We start from the raw sequence: 9933 nt of genomic DNA, 5'->3' as shown, positions 1-9933 counted from the left end.
TGAACAGATGTGTAATGAAATTGTGGAATGTGTTGAAAGCGTATGGAAAGGGGTTTCTTGGCCACGTGTTTTGCTGAATAAAAAATAGCGTTTCACATGGTTGAAATCATGGCAGAGCACTCGGATTCAGTAGATACTGGGCAGAAGTCAGCGGTCCGTCTGGCTGGCTGAATGAAAGAGCCGGTGTGACTTCAGCAGCGATAAAGTCCTGCAGCTGTATCAGCTTCTTCTGGGATACAGCACAACATGCCAGGAGTGGGGAAGGCTGTGTGCACTGGAAGGAGGGATGAACTTTACCAAGCCAGGCTTAGGCAATTAATTATATTTTTAATTCAGCATTTTTACAAATCATTTATAGCTTCATATTAATACAGAGGAAATCTAATCCATTGGCTTAAAGTGTTGTGATGGGTGGTGGTTTTAGTTTTTTAATATTATTTTAAGTTTGAGAAGCAGTTCAATATGAACACCTGGCAGCTATTGACACTCAACCCTTTTTTTCACTGTGCCAGATGATAGCAGGTCATGCAGATAATAGTATGGGGTTGTTAGCCGGGTTGTGAAGAAGATGAACCTCTTTGGAAAAAAACAACAAACTGAATAAACACAAAACATACAGAAGCTTTTCCTGACTGATGCTAACTATTGCACATGTGTCTTTCCCAACGAGTAAGCTGTAGACTCCAAAAATAAGTGATAGACTTGCTGTCTTTAAAACCATTAAACAAGGAAGCAGGAGAGAAAACATGAATTTTTAGAGCAACCTTGATGTTAGTGTATCCTGCTCCTGTCCTGTCTGGTGTGGGGGGACAGCGAGGGAAGAGACTGCTGCTTCAGCACATGGTCTGCAGGAGAACAGAAGGGGGAGCAGAAATATGGTCTGAAAATAACATTAGCCGTGACAGTCAGACCATGAGGTCTTCCTGAGGAGCAGTCTGCAGGAGCAGAGCTTATCACTGTGTTTAAATGAACAAGCTTTTCAGAGCAGGGATGTGGAACTGTTTCGCTGCTCAGTGGTCCCAAACGATCTGACTGGCCATGGCCCCCAGTGCTGGCTTTTTAGTTTTTATTGCTGCTCTCATAATGCATCCCCACAGACTCATTTGTAATGCTTCTCTCATTTCTATAAGTGGGGAATGCCAAGATAAGAATACTGGAGGTCTTTGTACTCTCAGCAGTGAAACACAGCAGAGATGGGAGCGATACGAAAGGTCCAGGAGTCCAGGAAATTATCCTCAGCCAGTTCCCTTCAGAAACCACCCCCTCTGGGGCAGGCACTGATGTGCGATAGCGGAGGCGGGAGCTGCATCCTTTAAACATTTTGGAAAGGAATTACTGGCCTCTTTGAACAAGATGCTAATCCCAGGCTCCCTCAGAGCTTCTGCTGAAAACAAATTGTCACTTTCCTCAGTCCTGCCCTGCATGCCACCTCAAACAGTTTTGCTGCTGCAAATAACCAGCATTTCTACAGTGATTTAGTAGGTGTGTTTGGGGGGTTGGGAAATGGCACATTCAGGAGCTTGTTGGCTGAGCTGTGTCCTCACATGTCCCTTCCACCCTGTTGCAGGAAGGTACACTTCTGCAGAGAAATGTTTCTTGCCTCTGTGTTTCCTCTGTGCTTCACCACTGCTATTTCTTCCCGAGACCCGTGTTTTTACATCAGCTACTCAGAGGCCAAAGATCCTTTCTCCTGGACCTCATCATTCTGATGTTGACTGGTGAAACCAGAAATCTGAGCTGCAGCTCTTTGCCAGTTTGACTCATCCTTGAAATTTTTCTGACAACAACTTGGGTCTCTATTTATGAACAGCCATATGAAACTGTTTCATGAAGTATATCACTAAAACCTGAGTTTTCCTGTTCCTTTTTTTTACTGTAAGATGAGGCCATTTATCTTTCTCCCTTGATATTTTTAGTCTTTAGATTTTCTCAGGTTGAAACATTTATTCCTTTAGGCAATGGTTTCTATGTGCTTTGAAAGAAAGTCTATTATTTCTTAACACTATGGTAAATGTAACTCTACTAAACTATTGATATGCATGTAGTTAGTCCATCGGTTAAATATGCATTAGTGACCAGGATGAAGGAACAGTAAATGTATGGGAAATTTTAAAAATAAATTTATGAGAATCAGTTTGGAGCAGTTCCAGTATATCTGAGCCCTGCAGATGTAACATGGGCTGCCTGCATTTGCAATGCACAGTAAAAATTATCAGAAGATTCTGATTAGTAAATGGAATGCATAATGTGTTCCCAACAGACCATTTTCCCATAAGAAATAACTCATGTTGAACCCTGTTTATTTTTCAGCTGAATTGATATTGAGGAAAATTATCTGTGGAATGGGGGAAATAAAGCAAGCCACCTTCAAGTTGCAGGAACCCCAAATCAAATAATCCAGTTGAAACACTTCTGTATTATTTCTCACCAAAAAAATCTGACTGACAAGTGAGTCGTGACAGAGCAGTAAGTCTCTGGGATTTGTGGTTTCTCAGGGTCCCACAGTAGATGGGCCCCACCACCACCTGCAGCACACCCCACTGCTGTCCTGGCCCACTGCTCAGGGGCTGCTGCTCACAAGCAGAGTTAGCTCCGTCTTTAAAGTAAGAAGGTGTTTTGTGCAAGTTGCTGCTTTAAGATGGCTGCTAAGTTCTCTTTGCCCTGCTTCCCGAAGACGAGTCTCCTTTGGACAGCGTGAGCAACCGTAGCCATTGCATGGTTATCTCTCCTGGTGCAGCAGTGTGTGGTTGTGTCCTGTTATCTTTAGGAATATGTGCTTCACTCTATCTCAGCAGCCCCTGCACCACCGTGAATTGCTTACATGGCCCGTAAGAGCGTACACATTGCACAATGTGGAAGTATTTTCACAGTATGGTATCACAGTTGGTGATGGACAGTGAAGCAGCTGATATCCTGATGTACCAGTTCGCATCTCACATGAAGGAAGTGACTTGTGTCTAAACTGGGTGGACCTTTGGAGCCTGGAGAATTCATGGTTGTCAAAGTCAACATGTCCATGGTGGGAAGCGCTGTGCTCTGAGACCCTGCTCTCTGTACCACAAATGTTGGTGTTTTCTGCTCTGTGGGAATTTCAAAATTCTTTGGAAATAGGAACTTTGAGATCTCAATCTCTTCTGGAGAGGACTTTTTCCTAGGACAGCTTGTTGGCACAGCTGTGCCAGCTGTTGTTTCGGGTTAATCTGTAAACTCAAGCAGGCATTTACAGCAGTTACAACCCCTACTTTTTTCAGTTCTTTCCAAGAAATATCTGAGAAACCTAGAGATGTATTCTCTGTATTAAAACATACGAACAGAGAATCTGGGAAATTATTAGGAAAGGCAACTATTTCCTTTGGCTGTCCAAGAGCACTCACACTACAGAAAATGGGTCCATGCTCATACCAAATATCTTAAAATATGTACACTTGTTACATGTAGAGCACCGAAAACTAAATAAAGGGATGCTACTGATTTCTCTTTTTACAGATTAGGTTTTAGATTGCAGAACAGCTGCATGTTGGAAATCGCTGAGGGTGAGATTGGATTGACTGTGCCCTCAAATGAAGTATCACCTCGAAACATGAATGTGAGCTTCAAAATGCTGCATTTCAGCTTGGCAGTCAGGCCTGGTCAGGATTTGAACAGGAGATTTCTTTGAGATCTTTGGATACCGAGTGAAACGTCTCTGACCATTCAGTATCTGCACTGAGATAACTTATCAGTGTATCAAAATGCAGCAGGCTTTGTGTTTTTGAGGACCCAATATCTTTCTGATCACTTCTGCGCAGTAAGCATGCTGTAACCTTGCTATAAAAAAGATTGTCTTCTGTTTTCTTTTATCATATTAAAAACTCACCATAGTCTTTTTCATCAGTAGTTAAATTTCTGGGCTGGTAGCAGTGATTACTTGCATGTACTCTGCATTCACACTCCGATTTTGAGTCCTTCTCAGTGATAAGCTGTGGAAAACACCAAATAATTATTGCTGAGGATGCCACAATGATGTAACTGCAACCCTCTGTAGCTGAAAAATATCAGTGACATTTCTCTGTTCATCTAATCCCTGATTTTGAGATATCATCAGATCAAAGCCAACCACTCAGCCAGTGTATGCTGGGTTTTCTTCATTTCCAAAAGAAATACCACAACTTGCAGAGCAGAAAATCCCCTATATCCTTCTGTAAAATCCTGCAGTGAGACACACTTATGACTGTGAAAGGAGGGAAAAGCAAATAAAGTTCTGACCCCCTGTGGAAGTAAACTCCTATCATTTCTGTCACCAAAGCTCTGATTTCATCCAGGAATTACAATTGCTTTTCCTTTAAAAAGTAGTTTGTCTCCTTGAACAGCATTTTTTAAAAAGTGCAGCGCTATCACTACAGGTATGCGTTAGTGGGAAGTGATGTGCCATTGTGAAACACAATCTCCAGAAATTTAATTCCTCCTAAGTGAGTTCTGTTATGTTGGCGTTTGGGGTTTTTTTTCCCCCCTTTTAAATATACTCATTGATTTTTAGGCCAGATGAGATCACTGTAATTGTTTTTCTGACTTTCTCTAAACACCAATTATAACCGGGCATAAATTAATTCCCCTTCGAATTACAGGCTGCATTTCAGTTGAGAAATCCTATTTTGATTTGAACAAAGGCAGTGATGGAGAACCCACAACAGCATTTACTAAACCATTTCAGTGGTTAATAACCCCCTGCTTAGATAAATTGTAATCTCCTCTGCAGTCTGAATTTGTCCAGCTTCAAACAGCAGCCCCACGGTGCTGCTGTGCATTTGTTTGCTAGGCTGAGGAGCCCACCACCGCGGTTTTGCTCACAGTGTAGGTGCAGAGACCACGACTGGGTCTGCCCTTAACATTTTCTTGGGCAAACTAAACAGCTCTCAGATGAACTGTTTTTCATCCTACCTGCTCCAAGGTGTCCAATCAGAACTGACTGGCACAGTCAAGATGAAAAGGTCTGCTATCCATGCATACACCGTTGGGGTAGTGCTAATGAAACTTTCTTGTCTTTGTGCAGTCTTTTCACATGCTGGAGCAATGGTTGAGCTTTACAGGCTGTGTCTGAAGCAAGTCACCCCTGGGAGGGTGACCAGAGCTTCTTGCCCCTTCCTGCCATTCACGAGGCAGCATGGTCACCTCTGCCAGCACACCGCCGATCTGTCAGCACATCACCACACGCCATCTCTCCCTAACCCACTTGAGTCACAATGATCCATGGTAAAGAAACAACCCACAAAACAACAGAAAAACAGCAACACATTGTTCAGAGTGTTAAGACTAACCTAGATCACAGTGACAGAACAGGGCTGGAGAGCGGTGGGGTGAGCAGCAACGTTGGGCCACCTGCAGTCAGGACATAGCACTCAAGCTCAGCCAAAACTTTGCTTTGTCCAAGGCACATTTTCATTGAACAGTCCTTATTAGGAACTCCTTTTTCCTGAATATTTACGCCTCACTTGGTACCAAATTGCATGTTACTCAAGGTCTCCCTCAAATACACACAGCCTTGGATTAGTTGACAGTTAATCCCACTAGACATCATTATACACACACACCTCCTGTGTTAGAGCCTACAGCATTCAACAGTCTCCTTGCTTGCTCTGGAGGAACCAAAATAATTTTGCTCCGTCTCCAAATTTTGTTAATTCTTTTATCTGTTAAAAAAGCCAAATGGTTCTCCAAAGTTCTTAAGCAATTACCATTCCTAAGATTGATGATCTATTACTAATAATGATTTAAAAGTTTCTCTTTCGCTGGGTTATTATATAAGTCTGTGTCAATTTTTTTGTGAGGGACCCTAGTGGTACGTTTGTTGGGAAGTCACATCTGTAGTCCTCAGTGTTGTCTTCAGAGATCACTTAAAGACAGCTAGGATGTTCATCAGTATCCATTCACCAAGTGAACAGCTACTTTCTCTTCATACCTCCCTTTTCTCTACAGCTCCCTCAGAAATGGAGCCCTAATGTCATGGTGCCCAGAGCACAAGCTTTCAGAAGAGGTTAGGTCCTCTCTAATAACAGCCTCATATAGAGCACCACAAAGTGTCACCACAGTGGAAATATTAGCACAGTTGTGTCTTCACTGTCGTTTTGCCATCACATTTTAAACATCCTCTGAAGTTCCTTATGAACATGTTGATTCAAAAAAAAAAAAAAAAGTTATTTTCAGCATAAGGGAGACAACAACTAATGCTACATGTGTACAAGTGTCCAGTTACTGTGGGTGGAGCTCCCATCACTTCTTGGACAGCCTGACCTCTGCCCATCAGCTTTTTCCTGCTGAACTTTGTTTGACTTGAAAGAGTAAAATTAATTTTTTTTTTCTCCTCCTGTGTAGCTCATGTATCAGTCAACAACTGTCAGCTTTGCCAAGAGCAACTCTTGCTCTGTTAACCCACAAACTTGCTCGTGACAGTTCCACATGGACTTACCACAACCTACTGACTTCTGGGTCTGCTCAGGATTTCTCACCCACACACAGCACAGAAATAATATTAACATCTTCCACTTAAATCAACAAGACAGTTTTGGGACCCTGATTACCACCGTTAAGCCAAAACATAAATGTTTCTGTAAACCTCAAGAATGTGAGTTTAGAGTGTGAAAAGATGTGAAAATTCACCTGTCACAGGTGCTACTGCAGTTTCAGTTTTATATAAACATAGATTAACCTTTTTTTTTACTTAGTGGGCCTCCTAATGAAATTTCTTGTAACTGCTTTTGTTTTTAACTTTACTATGCTTTAATTCAGTGATTGGTTTATGACAGTAATTACTAGTCTTTCAGGCAAAGCTTATTAAAAACAAATTAGGTTGTTCCAAACTGGTGATTTTATGATCATATAGATCAATATAAATCACAGTTAATTAAGCTCCTTATCACTTCGGTTTTCCATATGCAATTTATTACAGCATTGCAATAACTGGCAATATTCCTACCTTTCCATACCAATTTAGTTATATTGAAACAGAATTTGGTTTACAGTAACAGAGGCTGAAAACCAGAATTTTAAGTTGCCTGCTGCAGAGTAACAATGAAATGATAGTATAAGTTGATAGTGTATATCTACATAGGAAAAAAACCATAAATGTGAGCAGAATCTAAAAAATGGTTTTAAAAAAAATAAGAAAAAAAAAAAAGGCAAGCCAAGTAAAAACTGTATTTGAATCTTTGTTTCCTTTCCAAAGCTTATCAGAGCTGTTACAGAATATAATCCTGGCTGCGCTATAATGAACAAAAAAACCCCAACCCTTAGCTAGTTAAGATTGGTAGTATTCCTTAAGATGTCCAAGCCAAAATGTGCAAAAAAAATATATTCTGGACTTGTTTTCTTTCTTACAAGAACCATTCTGTAATAAATTTCTCTTTAATGGACAGTAACATTAATCTAATTACAGTTTTTGGTGTTAAAACAAGGTAGAATTTACCAACATGCAATGCCTTGAAATTTACCTCCCTGACCCTGTAAATCACGCTGTGTTGCACTTGCTATAGGGAGCTTGCACTACAGAGCGGTATGGTGCCTGTTTCTATGTGGCAGTAAATATAATGTAACGCAGGGTCTTTCAAACATGGTTTGAGCAGCATGAGTTCAGCAGGGTGCCTTCTACTTGTCCCAGGGAACACATTGGTTCTTCTGTGTTCAGTGAAGTCCTGCTACTGATTTCAGTGGAGCTTGGGTTTCTTTGTCAGTTTTCAGTGATCTGACAGCCAGTGTGTTGCTTTTTGTTGCTAATCTTGTTGATTTTTATACCAGGCCGGGTAACTTGTGTCCCTGCCCTAGGTTCTGCCTCTCAAATGTCCTTAGACTTTGCCTTTTGTGAACCACACTCACATCTTCATGCATGTCTAGAAAATGTCTGTTGGGAGTAATTCAGTTAAGAGAGGTGCAGGGAAAACTCTTCTTACGTTATTTTATAATGTTATAACACTTATTACATTATTTTTACATCATTTACCTTTTCCTTACCATGCAGGTGCTAGACCAGGTGGCACAATTGGAGAAAAGAAAACTTTAAGACACACTATTCCCTCACAATGTCTGACAAGACACTAAAATGTTGATGTGGATCTAAGAAAAGTTATTACCAATCTTTCAAACCTGGTGTCTCCTATATGCCCAGATGAACATGGCTGTAGCAAGACTGATCACTATGCATGCAATCCCAGGCACTATGCATGAAAAGGATGACCCATAAGCACCTTATCCTCTGCTAATTTTTATCAGCTTCCAGATGCTTTGTTTTCACAGCTACAGACTTTTGCAGGAGTCTCTATGTGTTAACGTTTTTTAAAAATGCTGTTCTCTTCAGGAGTTTTGCCCTGAATCAGGATCCCCCAGGAATATCCCCACCAAAACCTCCAAGACAAGGTTCAACAATCTTGCAAATATTTGATCTTCAAAGAGGTGTAATTTAAAATGCAGGTGTTTTTTAATGCTTATAGAAAAAGATCGTGATCCAGAAATTCCTGCCACCTAAGGTTATTTCCTGCACTGACCTTCTCCATCTTTGCTTTCATATTTATTACGGCTGGAGAAGTGCACTAGCTTAACATGATCAACACAAATTTAATGGATTTCAAAGGTGTTTGGAATAGTTTTCAATCCCAAGCATAATCCTGCTTTCTTGGAAAAGAGGCATTTGTGAGTGTGGGAGGATTTAGTGAATCTTACTCCCTTGGGGAATCTTTGCTTGGTTTTTTTTTCTTTTTTTTTTTTTTTCCCTAGTTGTCATAAGATGTGTTTTGAACGTTGCCTTTTTACTGCCTGATAACAAAGAGCATCACTTGATTGCAGGGATCATTGATAGTTTTAAAATACTTAATTTCAGAGATATCAACATGTTTCTTTACAGTCCTCTTGGGCTGAGGTGCTCTGGTTAAGTATAATTGCAGCACTACACACACACACACACTTAAACATATATCCATACCTTTTAAAAGATCACAGGGTCATGTCTATCCAGGGATGCTAGGAAGCAGTAGGAGCTGCTCCCACCTCTCCATGGACACACGAAGGCCATGCTGAATGTGAGGTAGGAAGCTAGTTGTGCTTTGGGGGCTCACCACGAAGGGGCTGGCAGGTGGGATGCTGGGCTGTAGCCAGGCTCTGCCCAGCATGGCTGCCCAGCCTCTCCGGGGCCCCAAATAAAAGCTCACCTCAGGCCAAACTGACTAGCTCCATTAATCATTTATTAAACTGGGCTGCTGTGGGACAAATGTTTCCAGGCTGCTGGGTTTAAGTCCAATGCACCGGTGTTACCCAATATAATCACTGCACGGTTCCTACAGTCAGTGCTTTATGTAATATATCTTTGGAAACCTCAGTCCTGTAAGTTTAATTGACTTACTGGAGAAGAAACAGACAAACATGAGCTGATAACATGTACTACATCTCACACTGGAGGTGGTCTATGCAGGTCAGGATTCAATCATCTCACAAAAGCAATACTCTTATTTCAAATGGAAGAAGAATAAACCTAAGATTTGGTGGTTTTCCCCCTTACCTCCCATCTCTTGAACGAAGACAACCGATGTTCATACGCATGCCTTGTTCTGTGCTTCAGGTGGGATTTGGGTTTGTAGAGGGTTTGAAACACTCAGTGAATTATACTGACACAAGGGAAGCAGACTAGTGACGACTGCTTTGAAACACTTCCATTTCTGCTCTGGCCAGTTCTGAAATGAAATCTCACTAAAGCACCCTGGTACTTAAATTAGTGAAAACTGCCTTCTGCTGTCTCCTGAAACATCTCAGCTGAACTGCATTGCCCTGGTGGGCTTGAAAAAATGAGAAAAATCCTGCCATTGAGAATGGTTGCTGGGGATCATAGCTTTGATAAAATATGCTTGATGTTCAGATTGCAAGCTGTTATTCTCTCACATTATATTTTGTTGTGTATTGATAGCTACATTATTAATA

The 9933-nt window shown here is 41.2% G+C and overlaps 1 long non-coding RNA gene across 2 annotated transcripts; it reads right to left on the bottom strand.

Moving 5' to 3' along the window:
• Nucleotides 1–307: 307 nt before the first annotated feature.
• Nucleotides 308–9155, bottom strand: LOC114012388 (uncharacterized). Of its 2 annotated transcripts, none has more exons than XR_003554792.2 (3): nt 8945–9155; nt 3857–3959; nt 308–3207 (listed from the first exon to the last, which is right to left on the bottom strand). It is a non-coding gene; the product is annotated as an uncharacterized LOC114012388 (long non-coding RNA). The 2 variants fall into 2 exon arrangements; XR_003554793.2 differs by having other exon boundaries at nt 308–3200; nt 8945–9154.
• Nucleotides 9156–9933: the final 778 nt, after the last annotated feature.

This window comes from Falco peregrinus, chromosome 3 (assembly GCF_023634155.1).
Source record: "Falco peregrinus isolate bFalPer1 chromosome 3, bFalPer1.pri, whole genome shotgun sequence".
Taxonomy (NCBI): domain Eukaryota; kingdom Metazoa; phylum Chordata; class Aves; order Falconiformes; family Falconidae; genus Falco; species Falco peregrinus.
The sequence above is the reverse complement of the archived record's forward strand: the minus strand, read 5'-3'. Positions and strand labels throughout refer to the sequence as shown.